The 13,779-nt window shown below is 42.9% G+C and overlaps 1 non-coding gene and 1 pseudogene across 1 annotated transcript; both read right to left on the reverse strand.

Annotated features, from left to right (window-relative positions):
• Positions 1–8,972: 8,972 nt before the first annotated feature.
• LOC136750647 (small nucleolar RNA SNORD66) lies at positions 8,973–9,049 on the reverse strand. The gene has a single exon (XR_010816938.1). It is a non-coding gene; the product is annotated as a small nucleolar RNA SNORD66 (small nucleolar RNA).
• Positions 9,050–9,629: 580 nt separating this feature from the next.
• On the reverse strand, positions 9,630–9,699 carry LOC136750657 (uncharacterized; annotated as a pseudogene).
• Positions 9,700–13,779: the final 4,080 nt, after the last annotated feature.

The raw sequence follows: 13,779 nt of genomic DNA on the forward strand, positions 1-13,779 counted from the left end.
AGTCTCTTCCATCCAGGAGCTCTCTCTCTCTCTCTCTCTCTCTCTCTCTCTCACACACACACACACACAATTTTCAATTTCAATTTAAGGTGTTTTATTGGCATGACAAACAAACAAATGTGTATTGCCAAAGCAATTAAACTTACATACATGTATGGAAAATAAATAATACAATTATAAAGAATCTCTCTCTCTCTCTTCTCGTGTGAGTGTGTGGGAGTGCGCTGCAGGTCTGGACTGTGTTTTCCTTGTCTTTTTTCTCTGGTTTTACACTTTTGTTATCGTGTTTTTTTTTTTTTGTGGTGGAGTTTTTTCTCACAAGAGGTGTTTAAACAGCAGATCGGTGTCTCTGTGGGGGGGTTGGCCCTGACTGGGGAAGCCGAGGTCAAGGAATCCCTTTTGAGAGGCTGCCTCGCTGGTACGGGGTAAAGATGGGCCCCGTGGAGAGGTGACCGGAGGCGAGAGCATTGGCTCAGCCTCTTGAGTGAATAGCGCGGTGGTGGTGTTTGTGTCTTCCACTGTGTGGCGCAGTGTGTATCAGCTGAATTTGAGAGCTGGGGATTTGCAGTGGAGGTGCTCCACACCATCATTGCTGTCAACTCCCTCCTGTCGGTAATTAACCCTGCACAGTCCGACAGGTGCCCTTTTTGTGAGGAGTGGGAGACTGTGTTTCATTGTTTTTTATATTGTGCCCAGCTAGATCCTCACTTGAGTGCAGTCAGTAGAGTTTTTAATGGTCTTAAACAGTTTTTTTAACTATTGTTTTTATATATGGTGTTCGTGGTGGGAAGGAACTGTGTGGGAGACAGCAGATCGCTACTTTCACCTTTGGGCAGACCAAAATGGCCATTTATAAGTCAAGAAAAACTAAAGTTAGTGCCAGTGTTGAGCAGAATCTTGTTTTGTGTTGTTTAAATGTTTTATTAAGGCCAGGATTTTACTTGATTATAGGTTTTATACACTTAATAAGGACCTTGAAACTTTTAGTCGATTGTGGTGCATAGATGATGCACTAAGTACCCTCAGAGAGGGGGAACTCCTCTTTATGTTGCCATTCTAAGTTTTGTTTATGTTGTCTAATGGTATAATTGCTTTTACTGATTGTTCCATGTTTCCTTGGTGTTTGTTTCAATAAAGTGCTTTGTAAAACTCAAAACTCTCTCTCTCTTGCTTTCTCTTGCTCTCTCTCTCTCTCCGGCCCTCATCACTCCCACCACCCAGTCAACGCTCCCCGGCGGTACCTCACCCCGGAACTCACAGAGAGCCCTCATTAACACAAACTGTGTGAAAATTGGATGAAAACTTAAGGAGTTATGATATTTTTTTTGATATGTATTATGTAGTACATGTTTCCCCTACTTTGCAAGTCAATATCTCCACACAGCAACATGTGATCTTTACAATCTTGCTATCATTTGATAGTTTCTAGTGATACAACAATGTTTCTGGCCATAATAATGCGTTATTAATAGATACAGCTCAACCCGCTGGTGGGTTGAAAACAATGGGGCTGAGTTCAAAGAGTTCAAGACAGTTGTGCCAAAGACACTGAGCTCCTGTAGATAACCAACACAGTCCTGTGTGTCATGTCATGAGTCTGAATGGTCAACAATAGTGTTTCACTCCGAAAGCAGGAAGCTGGTGTTGCCTAATCATGAGTGTCGCCCAAAACACAACCATGTGACAGTTCAGTCAGATATGTTTATTAAGTTATTAAGTTATTGATTACATGTTCACAGAATGTGCCTAATGGTTTATTTATTTAATGTTGGCTTACTTTATTGTAGTTTTTATTTTATTGTATTGTTCTTTTGCTTTATGTTTGTTGTATGTTTACCACTCTGTAAAAGCGCTCTGTGGCTACCCTGCAAAGGGCACTATACAAATGGAAATTGATGGATTGAAATACATATACTTTACTGCATTTAACCTGGGCTTTGCTCCATATCAGGGAAGGGCAAAGTCGACCTTCAAGCCTACCTGAAGCAGTGGCAGGACGAGCCCCTCAAGAAAGAAGAAAGAATCAAGGATCTGCTCAGAATAAACCAGGTCAGCACGACGCTCCATATCTGTGACATTTCTGCACTTTTCATTCTTATTCACGCTGTGTCTTTCTGTTATTCCAGTCAGTCTAGGATGTAGGATTTGTATTGTTTACTTGTATTGTATTTTTTTAAATCCACTACAGGCTTGTTAAAGGCTTCTTGTCCCCATGTTAAGTGTAGGAGGAAAAAAAAGACAGACAGACAGACAGAGAGGTGGGTGGATTCCAAACAGCAAATCAAAATGTTCAGTCCAGACTCAGCCCGGCTCATCGCATGAGAAATCCCAACTCTTCATACATCCACTGTCGTCTTCTGAAATGTCCCAGCTGCATTTCCAACTGACCTGTTTTTTTTTTTTTTACATTTCTCCTTCATCAAAAATAAGTGCACTCCAATCTTCCTACACCAGGGATGGGCTACTCGCGGCCCAGGGGCCACATACGGCCCGCATCACCTGTCATAGCGGCCCACGGAAATATTTTGGACAGCCTAATTGGGGTGGAGTTGTGCTTCATCCTACCAGCAAACAGGCAGCTACAAACGCAGTTCAATGCAAGAATTGCTTGCTCAGTTAATTACTACAAGAATAATTAGGCTAATAATAATATTAAAAGCACTTTTAACCTTCACACAACTACTATAGCCAGCAGTAGAGGAGCCGGGATACAATGACTTCTAAAAAAATAAAAAATTCATCACGAGAACCGTGTATTCCAGCCAAGATGGGAGACAGATTATCTTTTTTATTTAAACTAAAACTAAAGCTTTTGTAAGCTTTTGTTGCTTTTGTGTTATAATTCACACATCACTATAATGGGTCTGCTTTTTTATTTAAACTAAAACTAAAGCTTTGGGCAACTGGAGTGCTTTTATAATAAAAACTAAAACAATAATCACACATGTAGGATTATTTAATTAATTAGTAGTTATATTAGCCAAGTAGAGGAAAGTGGTTTACAATATTCTATTAATGAGAGTGCGGGTTTGTAATCTGGCCCTCTGGTAGTAAAGATGCAAATGTATTGGCCCTCACCACCGTCAAAGTTACCCATCCCTGTCCTACACCTAAAAATATATAATCACCTACTTTGTTATCAGTGTCATATATATACTGTATATATATATATATATATATATATATATATATATATATATATATACATTGTTAAGAGCAATCCTACTTCTGTTTCGGATTGATTAGGCACCTTTTGTAGGTTAGACATTCGCCAGAGAAGAATAAATTAATAAATGATTGTGTGTTGATCCATTATAACTCTCCAGCTTTCATCGGTGCCAGAGAAGGATTGGTGCTTCAATTTTTGAAATTGTCATTTTTATTGATGTACAGTAAACTGTATATATACACCATCCCCCCGCCCCCCCCTTCACTTTCTAATGCCAGCCATGTTTCACAGAAGTCCTCCGCTCTCTCTTCCTGGCCTGCTCTGCTCTGTCTCTACGGCGCTCCAGGGACCCCAGAGAGGGCAGGTCTTTACGGAACCGCCATTTGTAGAAGCTCTCCTCCTGCTGATTATTGGAGTGCATCGCTCCGGGCTGCAGGAGAGAGAGAAAAACAGGCAACAGAGCATGCAAATGAGTCCTTTCCCCACATACAGAATGGCTTCAGCTGACCAACTTTGCACTATATCATATTTTCAGATGTCAAATAACACTCAGTTGATGTTTTCAATCAAAAAGACATTCCTGAGGATCAGTCAACGCAAACTGGGACGTCTTCTAATAACTGGCTCGGTGGACAGGTAACACACACACAGCATTCAACTACAATCACAATTACAAAGCAACTGACAAGAAACATGCAACATGGTATACAAGTACAAATGAGACCGTCCAATATCAGCATTAAACACATCCATCAGAACATTGCAGAAAATAAGAATATAAAACTCTAGGGTCCTCTACACAAGCAGAGGGCTGCATACCTTCTCCAGGACCACATCGCTAATGTGGAGTTTCTGCATGCCGGCACAGATGGACTCTAAGTCCAGCAGGAACTGCTGCTCACATTTATTCTTCTCAGTCTCCTTGGAAAGAAGGGATGGAGAGAAATGCAAAAAAATGCTACAATTGTTCAATTTCCCCACAATATGTGTGCTGATTATATATAACTATTATTTATTAGCAGACGCTCTTATCCAGAGTGACTTACAAAATATACACATATATATACACAGTACTGTAGAAAAGTTTTAGGCAGGTGTGAAAAAATGCTGTAAAGTAAGAATGCTTTCACAAATAGACATGTTAATAGATTATATTTATCAATTAACTAAATGCAAAGTGAGTGAAGACAAGAAAATCTACATCAAATCAATATTTGGTGTGACCACCCTTTGCCTTCAACTGTAATATAAGCATGTAAACAACTACACAGCCTGCCAAACCACTCAAGTGCTGCAACAAAACAAAACAGGGCTCAGAAACTGGGGTTTTGCTGAAAGTAATTTGGGTAGCACTATACTTAGGGTTATGTAGAAAGTAGAAAAGAGTCAAATCTCCAAAAGTGGATGGGTGTAGTGGGTGTGTGTCTCTCAGTTACCTTTGAGATCTTGCTGAGGCTGCTGGTGTCGATGGGCCTGTTCTTGGTGACAGGGACACTATTCCTGTCCCCACGTCGGTTGTCCTGCTTGTTCATGAGCTGCTGTTGCACCTTGATCTGCTCACGGTGCTCATCCAACTGGGCTTCCTTGTGGATCTGGTCAATTGTCTTAGGGCCCTGGTCACCCCTCCTGGGCACCCAGTTGTCCTGAGGAATGGGAGAATGAGTCAGTGATTAGAGGCTAGAGAAAAAACAAGAGGCAGACAGGGAATGGGGGGGTGGGAAGCTAAAAGCAAGGAAGGTTTCTATTCTCTCAACAGTCATTACCTTTCTCAGGTCCAAGACGTCCTGCAGCATAAAGCGGATTCGAGAGGAGGTCTTCCTCTCTTTGACAATCTGCTCCATCTGGTTGAAGTACTGGTCCATGGGGGGCTTGTAAAAAGATCAGACAGAACGATTAGAAAACAGTCCAGACAGCGTGGCAGAGCAGTAACTTCATACTACTGAGTGAAGCAGCGTTCCTTCTGGAAAGCTCTTGCAGATGCACAGAAGCAGTTATTCAGACCACTGTCTAGAGGCCCAGTGACTCTAGAAAGCTGATGGCAGAAGAAAGGCTAGTTTGCTCATTTTAAAACAACGCAGGAGTGCTGGTGAGACGGAATTTACTCTTCTGGCAAACTTGCCACTCTAGTATTGGCTCATTATGTCTAGAGAAGAATATGAGGACCAGTATGCAGTCTGACGTTCCTGGATGTTTAGCCAGGGCACGGTCTGGCATAGCAGCATTACCTTTGCCTTCTCCGAGTCCAGGTCCTTGCCAATAGTGGAGAGGAGTCGGCACAGGCACTCCAGGGACTCCTCATCCTGCTTTCTCAGCAGCTTGACGATGACGCAGTTGTGCATGGTGTTCTCATTGAGCATCTTCACCTTGAGGAGCTGCCCGATGAACTGGATGTTGCCCAGTGCCCGGCGGCGACGCTTGCCCTTGGCCTCCTCGCCCTGCACACACAGACAGCACTTAATGACAGTCCACATTGGCATTCACAGAGAGGGGCCCTGCACATTGTGGAAAGGAGGGGTGCCGGGTAGGGAATCCAATACCGGGCACTTTTATCAATCCCGGGATTTCGGGATTGTTGTTTATAAAACAACAATTAAAAAGAGCTTCCCACCTAACACATGTATTATTAAGTTGCTGCAACGCTGCATATTAGCGGGGTCATTTTCAAATGCAGTAATAATTAAAATGCAACCAACAGAATCAACGAAAACAACAAGACTAATAGCCTATTGCTTTCTTAAATACGTTAATGTTTTTATTTATGTATCACTACATCAAGCACCCAACACCAAAAGCTTGTGACAGAATCAGAGGAGGCCACCCACAATGATTAGTGTGCTGGCTGAGTAAAGGAAAAGCTCTAGAACGATTCTGTGAGCTGCATGACCAGGTTGTGGATTTTCTCAGAAAAAGCAAAATGAGGACTGCAGCTGACCACCTTCATATTTTGGAAATTGTGGAATTCCTCTCTAATGATGCTTTCTTGGCTGACATGTTCTGTCACTTAAACTGGTTAAATCTGTAGTTAGAATAACAACAGTCGTGGACATGGTGGAAAACCTTTACTAGGAAGCTTGACTTGTTCGATTTGGACTTGTCATCTGGAAGGCTACATGCTCTTCAGCACACTGAAGAAACGACAGGCAGAGGGACCAGGCTGCAGTATTGTCACAGAGGTGATGAAAGATTTTATCAAGCAGCTGAGGGACAACTTCTACACCAGATTTGAAGACTACAGCATGCCCAAGGACATCATTGCGTTTGTACGTGATCCTTTCACAGTCCGTCCAGGTGGAGAATTCTCCTCCCTTGATAAGACAACGATATCCTCGCTGGATAAGGCGCCCCTATGAGCTGACTGAATTCCAGACGTCGAGCCAAATCAGGGATGCGCATAGGAGTGCCGAGTCCTTGTGTGCGTTTTGGGTGGCATGCTCAGAGGAATACAGCATAATAAAGAAACTTGCGTTTTATGTGCTAACAATCTTTGGACCAACGTACACCTGTGAGTCCTCATTTTCCTCTCTGAATGCAATGAAGACTCACGACAGGAACCGGCTTGCACACGAGTCAATCGAGGACTGCCTGCGCATCAGAATCACATCCCTCTCACCTGACATCCAAAAGATCGTGTCCGAGGGGAAATGCAACTTTTCCCATTAAGTAAGTAACTTAGTATTTAATAGTCATATAGGCTCCTAACATTATTGTGATTATTATTATCATTATTATTATTATTATTATTATTATGATTAGTGCTTATCCAGGGCTATTTTAGGTCTCATGCTGACAGTATTTTCTGTTTGTTTTGTCATTACAGGAGCAGGTTATCCCGACTCCTGATACAGACATTAAGACACAGACATTGCCTCTTTTTCTTTTAATTATTGTTTTATGTAGGATGCTACCTTTCTGGCCAGTTGCAATTGTAACTAGGCCTAATAAAAAATAAAATCAGATGCTGTTAAGCCACATATCCTACCTCAGCCAGTGAAGTTATGTTATATGGGCCTTGTCTCAGAAGAAACAGACTCCAATTAATCCCTCCTGTTGTTTGTAAAGTCAATGAAGTCAAAATTATTACTGTTGAAATGAATTACTTGACTGGTGTCGTTTTTCTCCATCTGCTGCTGGGCGCCACTTGCATAACAAGTTAAGTTGATTAAGTTAAAATGTAACTTTTGCATTATTTAGGTTGGGTCACTTCCTTCTTGGAAAATTGCATTTGGGACTTTTAGCATTTTTTAAAAATATATATTTATAATTAATTTGGGGGGCTTTGGGGGCCAAATAATATTGCTGGCGGCTAAAATGTGTTTTTGGACTCCACACTGGTTTGGTAGAGTTGACATCAGAAACTTAATGTTAATTGCAGGTACAGCCCCCGTCCCCCTGCGTTTTCTAAGAGGAACAATTCTGTGTTGATGCAGTTAATCACACGATGGTGTTGCTGCTGTGTCACTCACACAGCTCATGAACTGTAGCTGCCCCTTTAAAGTTGGAGTCCGCGAGACCTCAGCAGTGCCTTCTTCTGCTGATTGGCTGAACTCGGGCTGAATCTGCAGGTGGTTGTACTTCAGATTCACATTTTGAACAGATCATGAGCCTCTGTATTAATTATTGCACATTTTCTTTGATAAATAGCTTACAGCATGGAGTTCAAGAATTACTGTGCTGTCACATTTTTCATTAGCCACAATCGCCTGATCCCGTGTATTTCACGTTTTCAATACTGGTATTTTGGGACTAGAAAACTGTCCAAGATCCCGGGATTGGATTCCCTAGTGCCAGGAGATCGCTGCAGTTTGGATCAGACCCAGAGCTACATACACAGTAAATCATGTGACTGCAATTACTGGATCACATAAAACTTTCTCGTGCCTGATCTCGATCTCTCACTGGTACTAACACAGGTGTAAAGGTTGACTATCTACTGTCCACATAGTGACTAATTCACTAGTGTTATTTTTATATTAACTAAATCCAGCCTTGCTATCGACTCCAGATCACAACAATCTGCTCTGCTGCACCGAGCTGCAGAGGTCCGCCCCCTCACCCAGCCAACACTGACAGTCAGAGCACCACAGGCAGGCGCCCTCGCACCACAATGGTCAATTAGGCACAATGCTAATTGTTTTGGGAAGTCTCAAATTGCATTTCTGAGCCCGTTGTGCCACGTGCCCGTTGTACAGGTGTGTGTTACATGAGGTTGTCAAAAACCAAAATGGCCAAGCACTAAATGAAAGTCCTTAAAATAAACGTACACACCACTTACATTCATGCTTGCACGATGCTTCAAATGCTTGCTTAATGATTGGCCCATTGATACTGAGATTGCACAACCAACCTGTGCCTTATTTACAATAAAGGACTATCAAATTTCAGTCCTTTACATTAAAAAAATAATTAATTTAGTTTTTATTACCAAGCATGCATCCAGCTCTTTCTGCTTCTTCTCCAGGACCTTGTCTCCACCCTGATCCTTCTCAAACTCCGTCTTGCAGTTTCTCAACAGCAGCTGGCGGAAAGTCACAGTCACGCCCGGCTTGCCAGTGGTAGGGACGCTGAGCTACAGAACGGGGAGGAGGGAGAACATAAACCCTAAGAAAGAGGGAAACTTGAACTAGCTAAGCATAGTCTGTGTGGTAGGCTGGCTTCTAGCTTTAACAGGTATCAGGGTGAAAACCCACAGATGAACAGGGGTCCAGGATTCATGCAGCTCATCTCATTGAATGGTTTGGAATTGAATGCAAAACAAATTCCAGATAACTCTGGAGTGGGACGAAACTGAAAGTGTTCAATGAGGCTCCTCATTTCCTCTCCTCCATCACTAGATGCCAGAGGCCCAGACACCATGGCACTAATAAGAGATCATCACTGGAGCTCTACACTAAGACGGACTGGGACAAACCGACACCTTGGCTTACACAGAGTGTGGGTGAGTGATGGCAAGAGCACTAGTGCCATCTCAGCAATACTTCTTGATATGCTCTTCACAAGACCGGCATCTGCTGGTCCATTCAAAACTGAGCTCCCACAAATTACAATTCCATAACAAAGCGAATCTGATCCATGTAGCATCTTCACAACCCTCTACCATGCCCTTCCTCCCTCTTTTACCTCACTCACCCCTGCCACACTCCTTCTCTCACCTCCATAAGGCAGCGGCACATATTGGCGTATGTGATGGAGAAGTTGGGTTCAGAGATGGCCTTCTCGAAGATTAGGTCAACGACACCCTTGAGCCGCTCCTCTGTGTCGATGGTCAGCTCGGTCACTTGACGCATCAGCTGATGGAACATCTGTGGGGTCAGCTTGTTCAGCATACTGCGCATCCTGTGGAATAGCTCCTGGTGAAGGGGAAAGGAGGCAGGAGGGAAGGAAGGAAAAAGGGTTAGTTCTGTAAACCTTGGCCAATGGTTTTATTTGTACTGGAGCAGTGGATGCTTGTGAGCATATGTAGCCCCTCAGTTCCGCTTTTCCATCATTAGCGGTCCAGACATGATGGCACTAAAAGGAGATCAACACAGGGGCACCAAGTTTACCCACAATCCCCTTTAAGACTAGCAAGTTATTTATCCCACCCCACAAACAAGAACCGTGTCCACTGCTCCTACATACAGGGTTCCCACGCAAATCAGATCTTTTTTTCCCATGACTTGTCCATGATTTTTCCATGGTCATTTTCTGATTTTCCATAACTAAATTATTATTACAATAAAATGCGGGAAAGTTGGAAATGCACACAGAAAATAATAAAGATATTGATAAACACAATAGGAAAGAACCACATAATCAGCTTTGTCATGACAGCCTCCTCCTCCTCCCCTTACAGCCATCCAATCCATCCACTTTTATAAAACATGCTACCCTCAACTAATAAAGAGCACACAAAGATGTAAATGCAAAAGTAAACCTAGTACTATCTGATCAATGTATATGTAGTATAAATGTTGATTACAGTAGAAACTATACAAAACAACATTAACAGTCTGTATTTTTATTAATTCTGAATTGCCTTGAATATAAACTTCTATAAATCAGCTCAATTAATTAATAAAAACATACCTTGTTATATACAAATGGCCAGGGCCTACAGTAATCCATTCCTGTACGCTGCTAAAGAAGTATTTTAGATTTAAACCTGTTTAGATTGTTTAAACCTAAAAGCTTTTACTATTATTTTTCTCTTTCTTTAAAACAATATATATAAATAATGATTTTTACCAATAAATTACCTGATTTTTGTATTTGAGGAGTTTAGATTTTACTGATTTATACCCATTTTAAACACTCAATATTATTTTCAGTTTCTTATCAGAAATTATTTGTTATGAAACACTACTTCACAAGCTTGTTTGATATTATGACATTATCTTGTCAGCACTCACATCGAAGCTGTTTTGCAGTGTACAGCACACACAGACGCTTGCTGGAGGTCATGTGATTAATATCGCGCTATATGATTGGCACACATATGAAGGTTGGTCAGCATTGTGGCATTGAGGACAGTGCAAACAGCACAAGAAACTCTGCTTTGGGATAAACAGTGTATATTGGTAACTTTTGTAGAACTTGTTTGTGGTTTGAAATTCTTTTTTATCTGTTGAATAGAACAATATGTATTATTATTTACTTGATTTTAAATAAATATGCATATCATACATTTGGCTACATAATTTAAATGCAACGGACACATAAAGTTTGAGCATTTGATGTAGGCAGGGGTTCTCAACACTGGTCCTGGTGAACCCCTGTGTCTGCTGGTTTTTGTTCTAACAGAGCGCTCACTTGTTGGCCTCGGGGTCTCTGCCCACTGGGGAGTGCCCGGTAGAGCTGCACAGGCAGCCTCCCGGGGGGCATCCTTACCAGATGCCCAAATCACCTCAACTGGTTCTTCTCGATCTGGAGAAGTAGCGACTCTACTCCGAGGCTCTCCTGGATTACTGAGCTCCACACCCTATCCCAAAGGGTGAGTCCAGCAACCCTGCGGAGAAACCTCATTTTCACCGCTTGCACCCGCGATCTCGTCCTTTTGGTCATTACCCAATGTTCATGACCACAGGTGAGGATGGGGAGGTAGATTGACGTGTAAACCGCGAGCCTTGTCCGAGGTCTCAGCTCCCGCTTCACCACCACGGACAGATAGAGCGCCCGCAATACTGCAGACGCTGCAGCGATCCGCCTGTCTATCTCACGCTCCCCCTTTCCATCACTCGTGAGCAAAACCCTGAGGTACTTAAACTCCTCCACTAAGAGCAGCTGCTCCCCCCTAACCTGAAGCGGACAATCCACTCTTTTCCGAGAGAGATCCATAGCCACAGACTTAGAAGTGCTGATTCTCATCCCAACCGCTTCACACTCGGCAGCAAAACGCTCGAGTGCATGTTGGAGATCACAGTCGGATGGGGCAAGAAGCACAACATCATCTGCAAACAGCAGAGATGCCACCTCCACGCCCTCAAACTGGATACTCTCTCTACCTCGGCTGTGCCTTGATATCCTGTCCATGAAAATCACAAACAGGAGTGGAGACAAGATGCACCGTTGGCGGAGTCCAACACCCACCACGTTTTCGACCTAACACCGAGTATATGGACACAGCTCTTGCTTTGGCAATAAAAGGACCGGATGGCACGCATAAGCGGCCCCGGCACCCCATACTCCCTCAACATCTCTCACAAGAAATCCCGGGGAACACGGTCGTATGCCTACTCCAAGTCCACAAAACACATGTAGACTGGATTAGCATACTCCCATGCCCCCTCAAATATTCGTGAAAGGACAAAGAGCAGGTCCATTGCTCCGCGGCCCGGACGGAATCCACATTGTTCCTCCTGAATCCGAGGTTCAACTATATTTCACAAAAACATTTCAATCTACAAGAGATCTTCATCAGGATCCATATCCTGGTCTATACATCCATATCCTGAAGATCTTGTGTAGATCGAAAAGTTTTAGCTAAAAACCAGTGAAGCATGGGTTACATAAATACTTTTTATTTGTGCATTGGAGCTGTGGTAAGTGTGCAGGTATTTCTTTCTTTTTACTTTATATGGATTTTTATCTACCCTGCACCTACTAATTAAGTTGGACGTGCGTGTGATTAACTTTTACTATTAACTTTATTTCACATAAAAGGGAGATCCTCATTCTGGCAGATCCTGACCAATTTAGTCACGATCATGTACACAGATTTACGTCATTCTGCTCAGAATCTACACAAACACTGTGGGTTTACTGGCTGAATGGTCAGACTCTGTTCAGAATTATGTAAATTTGAAGTACAAGATCGCAACCAATGATCTTGAGAATCTGTGCAGAATGCCAGAAGTCTGCGTGTTGTGAACGCACCGAGCTTCTTTGTGTTGCTATATGGTTATAGGAGTTGTGCTTAGCGTATATGTACTTCACACAGACTCTCCCAAGTCTTGAAAATCCCTGTATACATAATATCTGGCACATTCATCTGGGACGTTCATAATAACCATGTGTGTTACAGAATACGTACTAAAAGGTAAGTTTAAACAGGATTTAATACAATTTTATTCTGCACCATGAAACTGTTTCTTTTTGTCAGAGTGTACATTATATCCCATGTATGTTGTAAATGGGTTATATGTGTAGCTATTTCCCATGACTGAAAATTGTTTGGTCATTTTCCATGACTTTTCCAGGATTTTCCATGACTGGAACCCTGTACATACCTCTGTCTTGATGGTCTCGGTGTCCTCTGTGGTAGCCTTCCTTATGTTTGGCTTCCATGCCTTCTCTGCCTTGTTGAGCGTCACTTCAGCTGTGAATGACACTCCAGTAATGATCTTACGTGGCTGCTTCCTCTGGCCCTGCTGGGAGCCCCAGTGGCCTATTCCTGAGGGCTGGGGGGACAAAGAGTCAGTCAGCTGGGCAGGGCAGGGCAGCACATCAATCTAAATAGATTCTCATTGCACACAATCTCTGAATTGCCTACTTGAGCTGTATTAAGTATACATTCTATTGGAGTTACATTCATGACTTGATCCTATTGCAGGCAGATTCATTGAACTTTCCTCAGCTATGATGCTGTATATTTTTGATGGAGGTGTTCAGCAGAAGCACGATCCACAGAACAAAAATGCCAACGTTAAAGCAGGTAAACAAGTACACAGCCTGCCAAACCACTCAAGTGCTGCCAACAAAACAGGGATCAGAAACTGGGGTTTTGCTGAAAGTCATTGTAAAAGTCAATTTGGTATCACTATACTTAGGGTTATGCAGACAGTGGAAAAGATGAGTGTAAAATCTCCAAAAGTGGATGGGTGTAGTGGGTGGCAGCATGTGTGTGTCTCTCAGTTACCTTTGAGATCTTGCTGAGGCTGGTGGTGTCGATGGGCCTGTTCTTGGAGACAGGGACACTATTCCTGTCCCCACGTCGGTTGTCCTGCTTGTTCATGAGCTGCTGTTGCACCTTGATCTGCTCACGGTGCTCATCCAACTGGGCTTCCTTGTGGATCTGGTCAATTGTCTTAGGGCCCTGGTCACCCCTCCTGGACACCCAGTTATCCTGAGGAACGGGAGAATGAGTCAGTGATTAGTGGAGAGAGAGAAAACAAGAGCCAGGCAGGGAATGGGGG

The sequence above is a fragment of the Amia ocellicauda genome, chromosome 5 (assembly GCF_036373705.1).
Source record: "Amia ocellicauda isolate fAmiCal2 chromosome 5, fAmiCal2.hap1, whole genome shotgun sequence".
Taxonomy (NCBI): Eukaryota; Metazoa; Chordata; class Actinopteri; order Amiiformes; family Amiidae; genus Amia; species Amia ocellicauda.